This window comes from Lepidochelys kempii, chromosome 8 (assembly GCF_965140285.1).
Source record: "Lepidochelys kempii isolate rLepKem1 chromosome 8, rLepKem1.hap1, whole genome shotgun sequence".
NCBI classification, from domain to species: domain Eukaryota; kingdom Metazoa; phylum Chordata; order Testudines; family Cheloniidae; genus Lepidochelys; species Lepidochelys kempii.
In genome coordinates, this window is record NC_136387.1 from 81,597,795 (window position 1) to 81,619,364 (window position 21,570).

General features: G+C 38.8%; 1 long non-coding RNA gene across 3 annotated transcripts in view; it reads left to right on the plus strand.

Annotated features, from left to right (window-relative positions):
- The window catches only part of LOC140916574 (uncharacterized), a 110,845-nt gene extending 90,400 nt beyond the window's left edge, over positions 1-20,445 (plus strand). For 2 of the 3 annotated variants that reach the window (XR_012160555.1, XR_012160556.1), the window contains 2 exons: positions 19,153-19,295; positions 20,172-20,445. This is a non-coding gene — a long non-coding RNA (uncharacterized LOC140916574). Of the gene's footprint in view, positions 1-11,608; positions 11,757-19,152; positions 19,296-20,171 lie in introns of all 3 variants that reach the window. The other variant, XR_012160554.1, reaches the window with a different exon arrangement.
- The last annotated feature ends 1,125 nt before the right edge of the window (positions 20,446-21,570 follow it).

Below are 21,570 nucleotides of genomic sequence, written 5' to 3' on the forward strand. Positions count from 1 at the left end.
AACAGTGTGCCCTGTTTTTTGGGCTGTATAAGTAGGATCATTGCCAGCAGATCGAGGTACATGATCATTCCCCTCTATTCAGCATTGGTGAGTCCTCATCTGGAGTACTGTGTCCAGTTTTGGGCCCCACACTACAAGAAGAATGTGGAAAAATTGGAAAGAATCCAGCGGAGGGCAACAAAAATGATTAGGGGACTGGAGCACATGACTTATGAGGAGATGCTGAGGGAACTGGGATTATTTAGTCTTCAGAAGAGAAAAATGAGGGTGGATTTAAAAGCTGCTTTCAACTACCTGAAAGGGGGTTCCAAAGAGCACAGATCTAGACTGTTCTCAGTGGTGGCAAATGACAGAACAAGGAGTAATGATCTCAAGTTGCAGTGGGGAAGGTTTAGGTTGGATATTAGGAAAAACTTTTTCACTAGGAGGGTGGTGAAGCACTGGAATGCGTTACCTAGGGAGGTGGTGGAATCCCTTCCTTAGAGGTTTTTAAGGTCAGGCTTGACAAAGCCTTGGCTGAAATGATTTGGTTGTTGTTGGTCCTGCTTTGAGCAGGGGGTTGGACTAGATGACTTCCTGAGGTCCCTTCCAACCCTAATAATCTATGATTCTATAACTGCAATCTTCTTTTATAAAAACATGACTTTTTATTTGTTTATATCGTACCTATAATCATTTCTGAAAACAGTAAAGTGAACCTTTAAATTGTATCTCTTTATTTCAATAAATATGTCCTCTTTCAGTCTTTAATCCACAGCTATTAATAAATTAATATCATGATGAGCTGGGATGGGTCGGAAAAATATTACCATTGACCTCACTTGAAAGAATTATTTTCCTGTCAGTTGAAAAAAACTCCTGCAGTTTCCAATTCAGAGGAGTTTTGGTTGAAGCTCAACTTCCCAAAATTGTCCCCTTAAAGGATTGAAGATTAAATTCCATGAGACTATGTATATTGTTTTTGAGTAACAAAGAGATGTATTAGCAACGTGTCACTAAGACTGTCACTGTATTAATCATTATGTGAACGACTGCTTTACAATAATCCTACAACACACAAAAAGTTGTGCATTCATATTAATGTTGATGTTTCATTGCTGTATTCTATCATCCATATCCTATAGATCATTCTATTTCAATAACAGCACAGTCATATAGTAACAAAACCAGGAATTTTACTGTGAATTAATGTAGCAATAAAATGCCAGTTATACAGGAGATTGGACCATAATGCTTTCCCTCCTGCCCCAAATTAAGTCTTATAATAATTTGGTTAATGGGTTAATCTTTTTAAATCTGTGGCAGTCTAATAGGGTTGATGCATGATGACCACTAGCATTAACGATACACTTCACTCTAGTTAATATTAGAAAAAACATTTAGGGATCAGAAGTTGAAACATACTGTGTAGTAATGTTGTACAGTCTGTATGAATTAATCCTTTGCAAACTTTTTTAAATGAAGCTCTGCAAACACTGCCCTGGCAATAGAGTAATTTTGAAGTGATAGATTTTTTGTCATTGAGGTTCTTTTGCCATTTGCACCAAATTAATTAGTAATAAATGAAGAAGCAGTATTCTGACCTAATTATAAATCTCTTTTGGGGATATGTGTATTTATAAAATGCTTCTTTGGGCTAGATCATGAGAGAGTGTGCAATAAACTAATATAAAATGATTTAGCTGTGGTGGGTTTTGTCAGGTTTCACATACACCTCCAATGAGCCGAAAAAATTATAATATTATCACCAAAATGCTCAAAAGTACCATCCCTGAACAAGTCCTGGCTTTAAATTTTACACACCTTATTGACATTTTGATCTTGCAACTCAATATCCTAGTGAATGAACTTTTACTTGTGATGAGACTCTTATTGATCCAAGTAACATCTAAAGCTATTCTGATCTTTAAAAAGTCTTTTTTATTTATTTTTCCCTATTTTATTTACTTTTTCCTAACTGTAATACCAGTCTTAGGGTGGATAATGCTTTTCTGCTAGACTAAACTGTCTAAATTTATGAGCACAGCTGGTGTCCCTCCCAATTGCTTTATAGTGCTTTCTTGTGGATTTCTCTGTGATAATATCTCAGCCTTACATATCAGAAGGAAATCTGAACATTAATCACAGGAATGTAGAGAACTGTGCTTCTGTGTTAAAGCCCTAAGAGTTTTTAAGGTAATTCTTTTTGGTTGAATTGTGTATGTGCATATATATCTATACAGTATTCTCCTGTGAACACCTGTGAACAGCTGAATTTAATTAAACTGCAGCTGGTGCTGATTATAAGTAGAGATTTACTGAATAATTTGCTGTCTTTACATTTTGTTTCACTGTAGTGTTGTTGGGTTTTTTTACATTCCCTTTTAGTATTTGTTGTTGTTGTTTTAAATGGTTAAGGTAGTCTGTACAGTAACTATAAAATTGAAGACTTACAAATCAGTGTGGTATCCAGTACTATTTGTGCACAGTGCAAGTTACGATGCTTTTCAGATGAAGACCTCAGAGTATTGCATATGCAAATTATGTCAGCTTATTGAGCACCTTGAGAGCAAAATTGTTGATTATGAGACAACTGGGAAAATAGAGAGTATTCATAGATAAATGAATTCATGCCCCAGAGTTATGAGCTATCCTACCAGGGAATAAACTATCAAGTCGGCCATTTCCTAGTACGAAAAAAAAGCAGAAGTAGTAGAAAAGTTTCAAATATAAATGTAGAGAATAAAAGGAAATTACACAGCAGGGTGAGAAAAAGTATGGAAGCAACTGAAGGAGACATTATTAAATGTTCTTTAGTTCCAGTACTAATACAACTGGAATCATAGTTACTTGCTTTATTCTGTAAATTAATGAAAATTGAATTACATTACTCTTGTCTGAATTAAGCGTTTACTGGATGAGAAAAAGGGAAACAAAAACTTCACTTAAAAAAAAAAGCACAGAATGAGATTGAACACCCTGCTGCCATAATGTTTGCTTTGTATGTTGTATAATGGTCAGAGACAATACAAATGTTAGACACAAAATATTGCAGGAATTATTTCATAATTCTGTCATTTCAGTGCAGGGTCATGTGCTGTGCAAATTACAAACGAATATCAAGCAATCGGGCATTAGCTGTCAAGGACCACTTGCAGAAGAATGAATCTGAACGTGCTTCTGTCCTTAGTTGGTCCATAGTCTCTTCTATATAACTCTTTGGAATGCCTCTTGCTCCTATAAATTAAGCAAAAAGTTAATTTTCTGTCAGATATTTCTTTCAATGGAAATAATCAAACTCAGTCTTAGAACCTGCTTCCTTGAATCGTCTCACTCTGGAATCACAATAGAGTTTCTGTTAAATGAAAAATAATATCTAACTACTTGAACCCTGTTTTTTAAATTGATTTTTAACAGTTTTGTCTTTTAGTACCTAAAGCAGTAAAATAGCGGGTTACATCATGTCCAAATAGCAAATACTGTCTGCCATTAAAAGTTAACATACTTGCCACACAGGTGCATTTGTGATGTTGCAATATTTCCTTATATTTATCATTTGTTGTTAATAACAATAATAAAAGATTAAAGCCTTTCATTTTTATTTTAACTAAATATTTCATTTCCATTTGTGAGGTTGTTTTGGTTCCTATCCCATATATTCAGAACGTGCCATATTGCTCAAAATATTCTCATTTTCCTTCAGATACTGTAATATACCCTGTGGGATTTAAGCATAAAGGCATACAATCGGCCATATGTCTATTAGTTGAGACTCCAATTCAGCAAATGCTGAATTGCACATAGTTAACTTTAAGCACGTGCTTAAGTTCATCCCTAATCAGCAAACCACTTACAGCACACGCTTAGGTCCCTCTGAAGTCAATGGATGTTAAGCACATGCTTAAGTGCTTTGCTCAATTAGACACTCAGAAAACATTTATTGCCCCAAAATTTATTGCAGTGTCAAAATCACAGCATGTACTGTGCTTGCAGGGCTGAAAAATTTGTACCTCTACAAGTATTCATCCTTTGAAGTTTTCTTTTGTGCTTGCCATTAATTTAGTTTTATATAGCATGCAGCAGTGTTAGTATATTCAGCTATTCTGACTAGAGTCCCCTTTCCTCCTCTTATCTCAGGGACTAACTCTCAAAAGGAAGATGTGTTTTACCACATGGACCAATCAGGATTCTCTACTTTGTTTAACCTTGATTTGACCAGCAAAGAAAGAACTGAATCATTTCCCTAGATTAAGGGAAAATCTACATAATGAGCATGTTCTGTAGCATATTGAACCATCACACTGAGTACTATTTTTAATATAATAACCCAGCACACTTTTTAGATGAAGTAATCTTTTATTTGAAAATTGTATTAACTAAAAGCTTGAATAAAGTTACACCATTAAATGACAGTAGAAAATAAATTGGCTGGTCACTCTCAGCTTTTGACACCTGGTTTTGCCCTTTTGTCTTTTGATCTATTATAATTTATCTAATGAGCCAAGCTCACATTCCATTTTTTGTGAAACACTAGACATTTCAAATTTTACATATTTTACATCTAGCTTTTGCTAGCTAGGGAGCTCATTAGCAGTTACTTCTTGTGGTGAATAAAATGCCACCTGAGAGTATGAGAACTGCCTAATTCACAAGTTCACATTCTTCTAAGAGGTCACTTAACCTTTAAGTCAACTGTAGTATACTAACACAAAGCTGTTTTCAGCAGATAACGGGTTATACAGTTGTATTGGAATTCCCAGGTTATACCGTTGCATTGGAATGTAACTATTTAAAACAGTACCAGACATGAAGTTTGTACAATTAAAGTCTGTGCAACCTTTGAAAATGTAGGGTTAAATATGTTTTGAATGAGATGCAATCTTTGAGAGGAAATATGTCCCAGTTATTTTGACTACTGTAACACAAATTATCAGCCTAATATCTGGAACTAGTAATAGTATCCCAGACAGCAAATGAAATGAACATTTTAAAGGAATCACTTTTGTTTTTAATATTAAAAAAAGGAGTTTGTGCAAGGTGGCAAATGGACAACCTTGGGAACTGAAGCCCTCTCTTTAATAGCAGACAGCTGAGTGGAATTTCACATTTCCTCAAACCACTCACTAGAGCTCAGTGAACTGTTTTATTTGCATGATAAAAATACCAAAGTCTGAAGTGAGCCTCAGAGCCAGCAGTGATCGGGAAGAATGTTGTTAATGTTTGTGAACTATCCACAGAAGCATTTTGCAAACTTTCCCTTTTAATCTGTATATCTACCAGCTCTACCAGGCTACAACTCATAAATGGGCTTGTTGGGCACATGGGACCATATGGGTAGTTGTATTGAATTTCTTCTGTTTCCATGATTGCCCCCTCAAAGTACAAGTTCAAGAGAAGATGTTTGCACTTTATTTCTAGGTAGTAGGGTTATGTTAAGGAGCTCTCTGAATTTGCTAAAAAAAAAAAAAGTGTGGGGGGGAAGAAATATTATCTTTTCCTAGTCTGCATGTCCGGCTCTGGCAAATGACACAGGGCTCTGTTCTGTTTGGTAATTACTACAATACCTGGGAACTGTCTCCCTATTTTAAATGTTGGCTCACAAAACAATTGCTTGTTTTAGAAGGAGAAATTTGATTACTTGAAACCAGGGACGTATTGTTGGCTCACAGCGAGTTCCAGTCCTGAGCTAGATGAATCAGTGATTATGGTATGATCTCAGCTAAACGGGCATGAACCCATTAAACCCAGACCTTGCCAATGGGCTCACAATCAGTTGACCCTGAGAAAGCTTGATTTATTGAAACCTGAAACTTCTCCACTTCTAGGCCAGTGAAGCTTGGTGTTACTGGTGTAGTTGAGCTTCCCCTTGTGGATGCTTACAGAGCTGCTGTTTTGAACCCAGCCTTTGAATCCTATGGGCTTTAAATCTAATGAGTTTCAACAGCATTCAGTCCCTGTCTATATATCTGGCCTTTCAGGCATACTTCTAGCCTATTAACTCCAAATCTGGTAGCCCTTCTCAGGATATGGGACCCTACAGTCCAGCTGCCCTAATCCCCAAGATCACTGCTGACCCTCCCAAGTCTCACCAGTAGCTTACACATGCCCTCCACAGAGCTGCATCCTCTTGGGTGCAGGCTTATAGTTTAACTTTGTCAACTTTGTGACAATTAAAGCAAGTAACACCCAGACTCTGCATAGGAATCTGAAACCACACACATTTTCCTCAAAGCTCAAGAGATATACTTATCTATAGAGAAATAACAAACACCTGCATGCAAAACCTGACTCAGTTTTCTCCCCTCTCCTGAGAGCCCTCTCTGTGTTAGCGTCTTCCAGGGAGTCTGTTTTTGTACACCCCCTTATCTCCTGCCCAGTCTTGTCTTCTGGTTCTGGACTGCCTGCCTTGCTGCAAGGAATCTCCCTTTTATAAAGTTCTAGTCCTCACATCAGGTGACCCACCTGAGGGGCTTCAAGTCCCTCATTCGGTGATTTGTTGCTTAGTTCTAGCCCACCTGAGGTGCTGACTGGGAAAACTGTTTCCCCCAGGCTGAAGACAGCTGATAGTTCTAGGGTTGAATGGAAGACCATCCTGGCTGATAACTCCTGATTGCTCTTTAGTGTAAACTCTTTGCTAGGTGCAAGGGTTTCTCCTGACACCTGTTTTTTTGTTGTTGTTGTTTTTTCTGCTCAGGACGGAGGCTGCAGTGCCAAAATGGAAGCACAGCATGGTTTTACAGTCAAAATGGTGCTCACGAAACAGAAGATTGGTATAGACATATTAATATGTCACACTAGGCAAAATGGATTTTACACAAAGCTTCGTGCATAATGAATCCAAAAGAGTTTGCTGCCAAACTAGACTGTCAAACCAATGTGTTTTAAAACTGTTTTATAGGGATCACTTCAGAAAGAATATTGAGTCTGTATGCCAATTATATATTTTGTCCCATGGCCCAAGTCTGTGCCAACTGTGACGGTCATTTGTGATTAGAAATCTGTCTCCTAGATATTGGTCTCTGTAGATGACCCAAGATTTGCAGGCATAGTGTGCTGAAACATATCTTTCCTATGGGGAAAACATCATCCCTTCCTATTGAGAACATTGGGAAGAAACTCCATGAAATGAAACACACAGAGTGTCTGTCCCCAACATGTTCTCCCCCCAAAAGTGGTCTGGAATATCTAATCATATATTTAAAAATATTTTCTTTTTTCCCCCTCTCCACATGGTTTTCTTGCACCAGGCAGGTAAACGTTTTCCTGGCATTTTTTTCTTAAATGGGGATACTCCTGTATGAGTTGTGGTGAACCATTCTGCTCACTTACAGACTGTATTAAATTAATCACATTTCATAGTACTGGAAAGGCAATAGGAGGTGACCATACTGAGAATTTTTCAGTCATGTATGCTAAAGTTTCTCATGTCTATTTTAGAAATAAATCCTTAGTTAGTGACCATAACACTAAAATGTTCTTTCCATATTTAATTTCAGAATCAATTTCTACCTGTTTGCACTTCAGTAATACTTAAATTTAGTGTGTCAAATATCACACAAGCACAATGAGCCTGATTCTGATCTCACTGGTTTTACATTGGTATAATGTTATTGTTCCTGACTTGTATTTGTTCGAGATCAGAATTAGGCCCTTGATATTGAAACATATTGTTCTGACATTATTGAACCAATCTTCCAAAAATATATACATGATTAGCAATCTTTAGGAGGCGATTTTATTATAAAAAGTCATTGGCTTCCTTTTCCCCCCACTAAATCATTCATAAGACTGTAAGAACTGTTGTATTGGCTCAGATCAATGGTCCATCTAGTAGCGCCCTGGACAGGACTACTTTTTTTAATCCCACTTCCATCTTGCCCCACAATACCTTCTCCCACCCGCTCCCTCATTGTTTCTTGCATTTTTATCCCACTCCCCACCTGCAAAAACCTTAGATCCTACAAATCCTGCAACAGAGACAAATAAAAAAATAAAAACAACAACCCCTCAGTTAGTTAATATATTATAAATAGAATTCAGACACAATTTTACCTCTAAAAGAATAAAACAAATCTTGCTTAAACCATGTCAAAATACTTTGATAATAGACTTCTATCAAATCTCTTTCTATCCCTCACATAATTTTAAGTATTAAAACCTTTATTTAAAAAAAAAGATGTAGTGTTTTCCTGCAAATTACTGCAGTCTGGTTTGGGTTTTTTTTGCCCTCTCAACAAAGTACATTTTACCTGTTCCTGCTATTATGGCAGTGGGTCTTGTGGGACCAGTGGGATCCCAATCCCACTGCAGGGCTCTACTATCTAGCCCTGTATCCTGTCTCCACAGTGACCAGTTCCAGAGCTTCAGCAGGAGTATACAGAACAAGGCCATTTTGGAATGATCCACCCCATCTGCCACTCCCAGCTTCTGGCAGCCAGAGGCTTAGGGTCATTCTGAGCATGGGGTTGCATCTCTGACCTCTTTGGCTAATAGCCATTGATGGACCTATCCTTCAGGAACTTATCCAGTTATACTGAACCCAGTTATACTTTTGGGCAACAGAACATCCCTCGTAATGAGTTTCACAGGTTAATTGTGCAGTGTGTAAAAAGTACTTCCTCTTGTGTATATAAAACCTGCTGCCTATGACATTCATTGTGTGACCCCTGGTTTTTTTCGGTTGTGGGAAAGGGTAAATAACACTTCGCTATTCCATATCATTCATGATTTTGTAGACCTTGACTTGTCTGGTAAATGGCCTGTATTTTGGTCTGTGTGGGCAACATTGTTAACAATGGGATTTCACATTTGGTGTGGGTAGTTAGGAATTGAGACTGTACACAGGGCTGGGGGGCCAAATCTGCCATACCAAATATGAATTCCACAGCCTAGATGTCTAAAATGCTGGGCACCAAATCCCAAGGGACCCAAAAGTAGAGTCCACTTTTGTAGAAAGTGGGTATAAGTGACTTGTCTAAGGAAACAGAATAGATCACTGGCAGAGAAGGGATTAGAGCTCACGTGTTTCTGGTTTTCACTTCACTGCTAGGTTCACAAATACATGCTGTTTCCCCAAACATTAACTACCCTAACTCTTCCAGGTTTTCCAGTCCAGCTTGATCACAACAATATTACTGGAAAACTCTCACCATGTAGTCAGGAATGCAGGCATATTTTATAGAAATTATTCTGAAACAAATGTCTTTGTAGCAAGGTCGTTGTGAACTAGTAAGGAGACAGAGTGAATCAAATTACATGCCAACACAATTATAATTTTAACTATATCTGATTCTTTGAAAATTGTGTGTCCACAATTATTCAAAATGTCTAATAATTTTGTTTTTAAAATGTGGCTTTGTATGGAGTCTATTAAATGGAAGATACAGATTTGCCTTAATGTGACTCACCACAGTGCCTGCTTTTAGAGCAAGTCTGTGGAGTATAACCACAGTTCACAATAAGGGCCATGTGGAGCAGCTTCATCCCAGAGGAGTGTGTTAAAGGAGGCATGATGGTTGCCAGTAACATGAGGGGGAGGAAAAATCTGTGACATCTCTTTAAGGCGTGAGTGTGCATACTGTGCAGGCCACACAACGCTGTAGGACTATGAGTAGGACTGGAGAAAGAGGGTCAAAGTTTCAAGAAGGACCTAAAGTTCACCAATGCAAGCCCATGGCCACGCTGCTACCAACCAAACATAGGCCTCCCAGCTTTTAACACTAGGCTCCATGTGTGCTTAAAGATCTCTTTCCTACAACTCTGCCTGCCTGCGGAAGGTTGGGGCTTCTCTGAATCCCCACCAGAATCACTTCAAGTTGTTTATAATCCCCTCCCCTAGTCTGTAGCATATGAGGGGTTCTGCAAGCAAAACAAACAAAAGAACGGTCCTTTTCTCTCTCACTCACTTACGAGAGAGGGGATTCAGAGAGAAAGAAAGGACAGGCAAAGGTAGCCTGTCTCTTAGGCACTGCTTCTGGAGTCAGCCCCTTTGGGCTTGGCTTATCAGCTGGTCTATTGCCTTTAAATTCAGGTCTACCTCCAGCCACTCTTCTTGTGGCATCCCACTTTACAGGTGGTCCACACAGCTCCAGGGCAGCGAGACCTGAAATTGTCTCCCTCTTGGCTGATCTGCCTCTGAGATGTAGCAGTCCTCTTTCTCTTCCCCCACCTCCTCCTGTGTCAGGTTTTCCCTCTTTAAACTTCCCCTCCAGACAGAACAGGGCTTACAGGTGTGCCTCATTAGTGCTGAACCAGCCCAGAAAAGCTCATTATTCTCCTCTTCATCAGAATGAGGCCATGCTTCTTCACACTGACACATCAATTATCGGTAGCTAAAAAGATGGGCAGGCTCTTTTCTCTCTCACACTGTGCAGACATTTAAGGGCTTGTCCTCTGCACTCCTTTTATTATCATTTATTTATATTACGTTAGTGCAAACCAAGATTGAGGCTCACCTGTGCTAGGCACTGTACATACGGATGGTGAAAAACAGTCCTTGTCCCTAAAAGCCTACAATCTAAATAGACAAAACAGGAAACGGTGGGAGGGGAATCAGGCACAGAGTGGTGAAGTGTGTTACCCAACAGCCCCCAGCAGGTCAGTGGCAGAGGCAAGAATTGTACACTGGTCTCATGAGTTTCGTCCTATGCCCTATCTTCAGAACCATGCTTTTTGTATCACTATACATTCAACTAATTATTTTTTATTTTATTATTTTAACCAGGGAACCAGTCTTGTACCTCATTTTGAATCCAAATTAAGGCATTTGTTAAAAAAAGAAAAAGTAGAGGTACAAACAAAAGCAGATACAATATCAAAGCCATATAGTTTGTCACGCACTGAGAGATTATGCCTCTAACACACACAAATAAGTGGCAAGAGCCATCAATCAAGTAGTTTATCAGAATGGCAATCCACAGGCCAAAGTGTACATCAGTCTAAAAAACAAGAAAGTTTTAATAAAAGTTGGAACATGGTTAAAGTGTAGATTTTTTTAAAAAAAGACAGATCATGAAAAAGAAATATCAAAAGCTAAGATTTATGTCCGATCAATGTCCACATCTAATTGATCTTCACTGCGTTTGGATTCTGCATTGATCTTGTACAGCAAATACATTGCTGATTTTAAGTCCTCCAAATATGAGCCATTGGAGATACACTGGATATACAACCATGTGTCTGAGAGCAGAAGTTAGCCCTAAGTCTTTTTTTTGTATGTCAGAGATTTAACTGAACAAGGCAGAACAGTGTGGAAAGGACACTTTTCAGCGACAATCAGATGTGTCTGTTTGCTTGGGTATTTAAAGGGGGAAGAAATCAATTTGATTATTTTTTGACATGACCTTTGCTCCCTTTCCTCAGCGTTTATCTCAGAGGATCACCGTCTAGAATCTTCAGCCCCAAGTATACTCACAGTTCTCCTACTCCCTTTCAGAAGGTTTCATCTTTTAACGTCATGGATATAATTTGATTTCCCAACATTTTGATGGAGTTACAAAGTATTTTGTTATCTTTGACAGCAATGGGTGCAAGTGATAACACACATTCTAATTTGCTTTCTCAGAATTGCTTGGCAGGCTATCCATATGTTTGAAATGTCTTGCTACCTGCACATTTTTTTGCTCCATAGGCTGTCACTGACTGCATTTTTCATCCAAGGAGATAATAGCTGCCTGGACTCTGTCAGATTTAGCATTCAGTTCAAGAACAAGCAGTGAGAAGTTTACCATTTTGCTTCTGAGGGCCTGAGGAAATTGATGGATCTTCTATGTTGGCAGGTAATCCTGTGTATGGTCGTCTGTGGGTCTCTGAGGTCAGCAGTCTCTTAATTAGGCAAAGGTCTAGCAGAAGCACTTTATTTTTGGTTTTGGGCATCTCAGTTACCTTCAGTGACCTGAAAAATGAGCTATCCTATGCCAAGTCAGAAAACAAAATGATTGAATAGTGAGAAAAACAAAGATAAGGAAACCAGTTTGTGTAGCTGTATTCTCAACAATACCCACACAAAAAAGCATACTAGTACTAATGAATGACCTTTCCTGAATCAGGTAACATTCTCAATAACATAAGCTAGTCCTTAAAAATGTTGTGTGTGTTGTAACAAGCTGTAAAATATCTGGGCACCATATAGAATTAAATGTGTTCATTCTGTTCTTGTTTTAATAACTTAACCTGGATATAAAAACCAACATCAACGTTTACAGTTATAGGGCAGAAGTTAAATGCATTTGTGCACCCACAATCTTTACGTACAGTAATGTCAGATACTAAAAGTGCCATTTTAATGGAAACTTTTTTTTTATACACATTTCAAACCATCGTTATCAGGATTCCTATCTAGCATGGCTATTTATGCCACAAGTACCTCCCATTTCCATGTAACTTAGATAAAGAAACAATGTAATGAAGCTCTCTCATTCAAATACATAGAGAGGGCAAACCCCAGACCTCTCCATGAATGGGTGGGGAGCATTAGTAGTAGGTCAGGTCAGCTATCCCAGTGTGCAGTGAAGTTCCATGTGGAGTTCCATCTTTGGCAGTGGTGCAGAGGCTTTTTATGTGAGGAAGAAAAAAGGAGGGTAATGGTGTTAACCAATAACAGATCTGAAGGCATATTATCTGTGCTACTATAGCCCCAAGGCTTCAGGCATTGGCCACAGCGTGGCTTCACTATTGCTCCATTGCTTGAGAGAAGCATTCCTTCCTTCCTGGTCTCTACAGAGCCCCGCTGAAATAAACCAAGCCCTGATGAACAGCCTTGGGACTGTGACTGTAATTTGTCCCAGAGGACACACAAATAAGCTATGTCTTTACTGCAAAAAAGGTGTGTGTGTGGGGGTGGGGGGAGGAGGGTTTACAGTGGGATCACTAAGACATATTAGCTTTTCTGCTGTACAATCCTAGCAGAGACAAAGCCCATCTAGCTTTTGCCGCAAGGTAGCTAGGCATTGTCAACACTAGAGCTTAGCAGAAAGTGGAATATTCATTCATATTTCTTTGGAAATGAAAACTTTTCTGCAGAATGGATATTTTGAAAAAGTTCTGGCTTCCTGGCCAGCTCCCTGACTCCCCAACTGTGGCTGACCAGCTACCAGGGAGGCTGGTGGGAAGGCAGGAGCCTGAGGAACCAGACAAACTGCCTATCTTCCTGATGGCTGTTGGGTGGATAGTCTGGCAGGAAACCAGACAGGTAGGCTCGCTAGTCCTGGCCAGCCTACCTGGTTCCTGTCAAAAGTTTCAATGGAATCAAGATGTTCCCATCAGAAAACTGTTGACTAGCTTTAATCAACCCTCCACCCCTCTGCCCCCCTTGTTGTTAAACTTGCCTAGTTTATCTGATGGTCGTGCCTTATACCCAGTAGGACTTTACAGTGGCACAGCTAACTCATGTTGGTTATCCTGCAGAAAATACACACATTTTTTGGAACTGAAGAAAAAAATAATGTAACTACTAACTTTAGGGAACTTTTGGTTGCACAAGGTAAGTTGGGAAAGTTATTTGCACACTTCAGCTGTGCGAAGCTAATGAAACATTTTCCATTACATTTTGCACAAAATTCCTTACTGTTTGTGTTTCATTTGGGGCAATTTAACCCTCTTTATTTTGTTACACAATATTCAATGAAATGTCTATTTTCTAACTATAAATTGCCCTTGAATAACTTATTCAGTCACTTATTTTTTTTTGTATTTAACCAACTCTATAGCAGATGAAATACCATTAATAACGATATCTGTCACCCAGTATCTAATTTGGCACATTGTTTGCAAACCGGTTTTTACATTATTTTACTAACTTAAATCTTAACCCCTGTACAGCACTACATTGTTATTTTTGTTTTATTATAAATATAAAAAATAATTAAACTAGTTAACCCTCTAAAATCTTTCCCTCCAAAATGATGACCAAATAGATTTTTCATTTTTTCTCCCAGAAAAATGTTTCAGTGTTCTCAATACACAGAATTCATTAAGTTTAAGGCCTGAAGGGACTATTTATTAGACCATCTAAACTGATCTCCTGTATATCACAGACCAACTTATTTTATCCCATAACCCCTGTATTGAACCCAATAACCTGAATTTGACTAAAACATAATTTACTATTTGGCTAAATCATTTGTTTCAGCAAGGCATCCAGTCTTGATTTCAAGACATTAAGCAATGGATTGTCCACCTCTTCCCATGGTAGTTTGTTCCAGTGGATCATCACCCTCACTGTTAAAAATGTGTGCCTAATTTGAAATTGAAATTGTCTGTCTTCAGCTTCCAGCCATTATTCTGCTTTTTTTCTGCTGGATTAAGGAGTCCTTTAGCAGCCTTGTGAAAGTACTTGTACATTGTAATCGAATCACCTCTAAATCTTATTTTTTATAAACTAAACACATTGTGCTCCACTTCTCTCATTGTGAGACTTTTTACTCCAGCTCTCAAATAATTTCCGTGACACTTTTCTGCCCCCTCCTCAATTTTCCAACATCTTTTTCAAAAGTTGACTTTTTTTTTAATTAACACTTTTTCCACAGCATTGCATTGAGAGCACATGTTGAGTTGCCTGTCCACTAAATCCTTTTGAGAATTACTGCTTTTCCCATTCTAGTGATATGTCTATAGCCCTTCTTCTTCCTAGATGTATAAATGCACCTGCAATTACAGAACAGAACTTGGTATTGTACTTCCCACCCCCACTTCAACTCTGGTTTCAAATTGATTAATTACTGCCAATACTTCTGGTTATTGACAGCTGGTTTGGAAAATCTCATTATGCTAATCAGTATTATAGGTATGTTTGAAAGAATGATTTTTATTGGTAAATATCAATAAATGCCTTTCTTGGTATGCACACAAACTGTCAAACAGATAGTTCCATCCATATAGATAGTGACAGTTAGAAAAATGCTGCTTGAGAACTTATTAGAGTTTGATGTAGGGATATTTAACTTTGTATATTTTGACACATGATGTTGACAATTATTTTTAGTGGTTATAAAGTTTTCACTTTGAATCTCAACTTCTATTGTCATTAAATAATCATTGTCTGACTCTCTCCATTATCTGACCTCTCATAATTTCAGTTTGTGAACATTTAAATGAATAAATATTAAAAAAGCTTAAAGCCTATAATATAATGAAACTGTGAAGATTTAAATAGGTAAACATTTTAAAAAGCTTAAAAATAAACTTTGATATTATCTATCAATATTAGAATAGTAAATAAAATAAAAATTGAAGTCTGCCAAGCCTAATTATAGGTAACAAATGTTTGCTGGAGATAACTGTGGGGATATAGGGATACAGTTGCTGGTTCCTAGCGAAATCATTGGAGTTCTACAAACCAAATTCACTTCCAATTCTTTGTGCAATCAAATCTTGTAAGACTTCCAAGTTTGATTTATATATATATAAAAATATTTCAAGAGTGACTTTCATAATGGAAAAAACTATTTAATATAAACATTTATGCCCTCATTCTGAGTGGTGCTGTGCACCTGCAATGCCTAGCAAGTTCAAATGTGTGTTCAGATGTCATAGGGACATAAAGGGTCACAAGAAAAAACTTTACAAATACATCTGAAGCAAGAGGGATACCAAGGACAGGGTAGGCCAATTACTCAATGAGGAGGGAAAGACAATAACAGAAAATGTAGCAAATGCCTTTTTTGTTTCAGTTTTCACCATAAAGATTAACAATGATGTGACAACTAAGATAGTGAACATCAGTGTAAATGGGGTAGGATGTAAGGCTAAAATAGGTGTGTGTGTGGTGGGGGGAGTCAAGAATTATAGACAAGTTATATATCTCCAAATCAGCAGTTCCTGATTAAATACATCCTAGAATACTTAAGGAACTGTAAATACCTAGAAGATAATAAGATGATAAGTAACAGTCTACATGAATTTGTCAAGAACAAATCATGTCAAACCATACAGAAAGTCCAGAGAAGAGCAACAAAAATGATTGAAAGTCTAGATAATGTGACCTATGATGAAAGACTGAAAAAATTGGGTTTGTTTAGTCTGGAGAAGAGAAGACTGAGAGGGAATGTGATAAGTTAAAGTCTTCAAGTAAGTAAAAGGTTAGTATAAAGAGACAATGATAACTTGTTCTCTTTATCCATTGAGGACAGGTCAAGAAGTAGCGGGCTTAAACTGCAGCAAGGGAAATTTAGGTTAGACATTAAGAAAAACTTCCTAACTGTAAGGGTAGTTAAACCCTGAAAAATTACTGAGGGAGGTTGTGAAATCTCTGACAATGGAGGATTTTTAGAACAGGTTAGACAAGCACCCATCAGGGATGGTTTACATAATACTTAGTCCTACCTCCTTGCAGGGGACTAGATAACCTATCAAGGTCCCTTTAAGGCCTACATTTCTATGATTTTATGTCAGTAGGACACCTGCTCCTGGGACACTTGAGGAAGATCTTGAGAGGTGCCAAGTGCCCTCAACTCCCACCTTACAGAATCAGACTGTGCATACTCAACACCCCTACAATCAGGCCCTTAAATCATTTTACCTTTCAGATGTCCATAGATTTTCTTTACTAAGACTGCAAATCCCCATAGCTATTTGTGTTTAAATAGAGCTTCTTGCCTCATCATAGCCCACCACCCCATCCCACTTTTCTTTGAAATCCTGACTCAGCCAAGCATTGCCTTCAAGAAGCTTTACATTCATTTAACTGCTTTGCTGAATCTACAGCATATCTCCACTTAATTGAACCATTGCCATTACAATAAATGATGATGTCAGACATAAGATATGACTTCACTACAACGTTAAACAAAAGGAGAAGCTGGGCTACAGAGAAGGGAGCACTTACTAAAACATTATTTTTGACTTATGCCTAGTGCAGAGGACCTGTACAACTCTCTGTGCACTACAAAAGGCCTTAAATTCTGCTACTTGGGGCTTCTGCAGGGTATATGTGGTGCATAGGGGCTTATGTTATACAAATGTAGTTAATAGCACAATTCACTATTTACTCAACTTGCATATCATATATTGTCCATCTAGATAGTAAGTAATTGTCATTAGGGATTATTTATTTGCTTGGAGGTTGAACATATAGATGCTGAATGTTCAAAGAAATTCTGCACAAGGTCCTGCGCACCACTTCAGATGCACTTAAGTCAATCCCAAATCCTGCTCCTAGCACCTACAGTGAATATTGGGCTTGGCTGCTGCTGGGAATCTCTGTGGAAGGAAGGGGGATAAATCCAGCCCCACCTAGGGCAAAAAAAACAACAATAGGTCCATTTTGTAGTAACTCAGTAGCATCCATGGCACTTGCACTCCCTGTGCAAGGTAAATGACGAATGATAGTTCAGTCCTGCCTAAATAGTCTATCCCACAAATAGCTACTATACACCACTGTACAGATAGCCTTCACTATGGGCCTGATCCAAAGGCCATTGAAGTCAACAGGAAGACTCTAGTTGACTTAACTGGACTTTGGATCAAGCCTTTAGCTGGTGCACAGAAGGTACATAGTACCCTGCACAACCTCCCAGACCTGTGCACTCCTACTCTCACCAAACACACTGCAGAACAATACTGCCTATATGGACATTGTGTATGAACTTATATGAGCTCATACTGCAGTAGGGCCCTTTGCATAGCATAGAGTGGTTGGACAAGATTTGACCGTTCTTTGCTCACTGTCTATTGGCCTAATTGCTAAAGCAGAGAAATGGGACTCAGGAGAACATTATTCTGTTCCACGTCAGTGGCTGATTTTCTATATGATCTTGGTAAGTCCTTTAACATCTCTGTGCTTCAGTTTACTCACTTTCCTACCTTCTTGTGCCATTGATGTTTATAAAGCATTCCAAGATGCTCAGATAGAAGATTGTGTTGAAATGCAAAGTAACATGTAATGTATTAATCAGGGGAATTGTCAGCCAGGTAGTTACTCCAAAAGTCGGCAGTTTGTTTCTTCCCTCTTAAGACATTCTTCTTAGAGCTTTTAATATACACGTATTTTACATTCAAAGTACATTTTTCTCTGGCAGTGGCAGAAACTCTTCCTTAGCTCAGTGTTTAGTTTTAAAGGGCCATATTAGTGTAGAAACAGCAAAAAGTTACAATCCTACTTCCTCCCAAGGAAGCCACCAGTCAGGAAATTTGCACCCCCAACTAACCCAATGACCCAAGCACTCATTAAATGACCCAAGCACTCATTAATGACCCAAGCACTCATTAAAATTTCTTTTGGGCCAACAATAGCTTACCATTTTCAAAGACAAAAACCTCTAATTAAAAATTAATTTAAATGTATAATAATGTAGTTTAACACCCAGTAAACTTTCATTGTTTAAGGAATTAGTCTGTAAAAATCAGCAGAATAATAAATATTTAAACTCTTGAAACTTGAACTAAAGGTTTTCATTTGACCCATTTTATCTAATGTGCTTTGCATTTCACACAGTGGGCTAAACTCACCTTGCTGGGGAAGGAAGATACAAACTGTGCATTTCTTGGGACCCTGGCACTTCAAGAAGCCCCTGAACCTGCAGGGCTTTCACATCCATGGAAAGACAGGTTACATTTCCACTGCTCCCACTCTTGGAGGTTCTTCTGTGAAGGACAGCTCTCATTATCACTGGGCTCTCCATAGAAGCCTTGCTGGCATAAGTGGGACTGGGAATCCACTCTACCAGCTGCCCTGAAAACAGCCTCTCTCAGGCAGCACCACTTTTCTTTTCAGGATTTATTGGTGCCATATAGGATCTTTGGCAAAATGGAAGCTGCAGCCACCTTCCTCCGGAGAAATCTCTCATAAACTAGGAGTGAATCTGACCAATTGCTCTTTGAGGCATGTGGTAACTGCCATATTTGAAATCCTAGCACCTAGCAATCAAAGTCTGGCATCTGCAGCTAGAATATAAGTTTATCATCTTAAAATGTCATGAAAGTGGATTTAGATTATGATATTTGTGTTGTTGTAATAATCTTGACCATAGTAAGGGACTCAGAAGGTGCACTTTACTGTTATCCTTATGACCTTGGGCTCAAAAATGAGGCACCACAGTTAATGTCGGGAAATGCTATCAGTGTTAGTGTTCGTCTGGGGAATACTGTGCATTTTTAACCTATAGGGTAGGCTTAGAATCTCGCTTCCCAATATTCTGTATTTTTTTTTTACCGGACTGACGATTTCTTGTCTTGCAGGTTATTGAGGTTATATAAACATGCAAGATTGTGAATGGAGTCACAGACAGGGAACGAATCAGCCTGAACAGCTCTTGGGAGGTCAGAGGAGTTGCTGCTTGTCAGTCTCAAGGACACCCATCCCCTGCAGCGTCTCAGCACTGGTATAGTTTACAATTACCTTCCTCAGAATATCTGATGCAACAAAGTTCTCATGTCACATATTTCTAAAAAAGATGGTTACGAAGAGAAATGGCCTTAAATAATTGCGCTGTTGTGACGAGGAGGGTAAAAATTCTGGAAACCCTACAAACTCAGTCCTTTATCATTGTTAAAAGTGGAATATTGTAGTGGTCACTTTGAAAACAAGCATACTGACTTCTGCAGAATTCCAAGAAAAGATGGAGTTGGAGACAATGGAGGATAGTTGGAATTAAAACAATTATTTCTAAGAGAAGAAAGTAAAATGGAGGCTGGATCTGCTGTAGCTTCTTAAGAAATAGGAATACATGAGTAATGGTGGAAAACATGTGTGGATTTATTTTGTTTTCATTTTCTGAAAAAGTGTCAACATTTTGAAAATTCAAACAATTTCAACCAGCTCTGAGCCTATTCTTCAGGGTCAGTCAGGTGTTGGAAGGCTGCTTGGCTCTGGCTGGGAATTTCCATTACAGCTTATTGTCCTGTACAGCAGAAAGGAGAGACCCTATAAGCAAAGACAGAGAAAAAAGAGCTATATATGACTAAGTCTGCAGTGTATAAACCAGTAACTGATATAGTTTAATAAAAACTCCTTTGGATTCTAATGTACTAAGATTGGATTCCCATTCCCTAGGGGATTCCTCAAATTAAGCTTGAATTCTAGGGCAGAAGGCGATGGCAGTAGTGATGGGTATTTCATGGGCTATTATACAATTCAGGATGGTTGTTTTGTGGGACACTTTGATAGAGCTGCTGTCAGCTGTTCAGGAAAAGTTGTTTTTTAGCTGTGGAAAACAAACCCCTCCAAGCTTGCAAACTCCTTGTTGTCTGCCCCTTAGGCACATCTGGCAGAGAGACTGCTGCTGCTGACATGAACACTCAAGTCTGATCCCACTGATCCCAGGATGAAACAGTTAGGTGAAACTGATGTGAAAGAGCAGAAGACAGCTTGAAGCACAAGGAGAAATTATCTTTTTCTATGGAATATTTCTGTGAACTGAGGGAAAAAGGGGGATTGGATAATATTTTTTTACAGTAGGGACCAGTGAGCTGACTTTTCCCCCTTTTCATCCTCTATTTTTCTCTTTGATAAGGTCTGTAAATATGCCAAATAATATCAGGTTTCAGAGTAACAGCCGTGTTAGTCTGTATTCGCAAAAAGAAAAGGAGTACTTCTGGCACCTTAGAGACTAACCAATTTATTTGAGCATGAGCTTTCGTGAGCTACAGCTCACTTCATCGGATGCATACCGTGGAAACTGCAGCAGACTTTATATATACACAGAGAATATGAAACAATACCTCCTCCCACCCCACTGTCCTCCTGGTAATAGCTTATCTAAAGTGATCATCAGGTGGGCCATTTCCAGCACAAATCCAGGTTTTCTCACCCTCCACCCCCCCACACAAATTCACTCTCCTGCTGGTGATAGCCCATCCAAAGTGACAACTCTTTACACAATGTGCATGATAATCAAGTTGGGCTATTTCCTGCACAAATCCAGGTTTTCTCACATCCCCCCCACCCCCATACACACACAAACCCACTCTCCTGCTGGTAATAGCTCATTCAAACTGACCACTCTCCAAGTTTAAATCCAAGTTAAACCAGAACATCTGGTGGGGGGGGGTAGGAAAAAACAAGAGGAAACAGGCTACCTTGCATAATGACTTAGCCACTCCCAGTCTCTATTTAAGCCTAAATTAATAGTATCTAATTTGCAAATGAATTCCAATTCAGCAGTTTCTCGCTGGAGTCTGGATTTGAAGTTTTTTTGTTTTAAGATAGCGACCTTCATGTCTGTGATTGCGTGACCAGAGAGATTGAAGTGTTCTCCGACTGGTTTATGAATGTTATAATTCTTGACATCTGATTTGTGTCCATTTATTCTTTTACGTAGAGACTGTCCAGTTTGACCAATGTACATGGCAGAGGGGCATTGCTGGCACATGATGGCACATTGGTGGATGTGCAGGTGAACGAGCCTCTGATAGTGTGGCTGATGTTATTAGGCCCTGTGATGGTGTCCCCTGAATAGATATGTGGGCACAATTGGCAACGGGCTTTGTTGCTAGGATAAGTTCCTGGGTTAGTGGTTCTGTTGTGTGGTATGTGGTTGTTAGTGAGTATTTGCTTCAGGTTCCGGGGCTGTCTATAGGCAAGGACTGGCCTGTCTCCCAAGATTTGTGAGAGTGTTGGGTCATCCTTTAGGATAGGTTGTAGATCCTTAATAATGC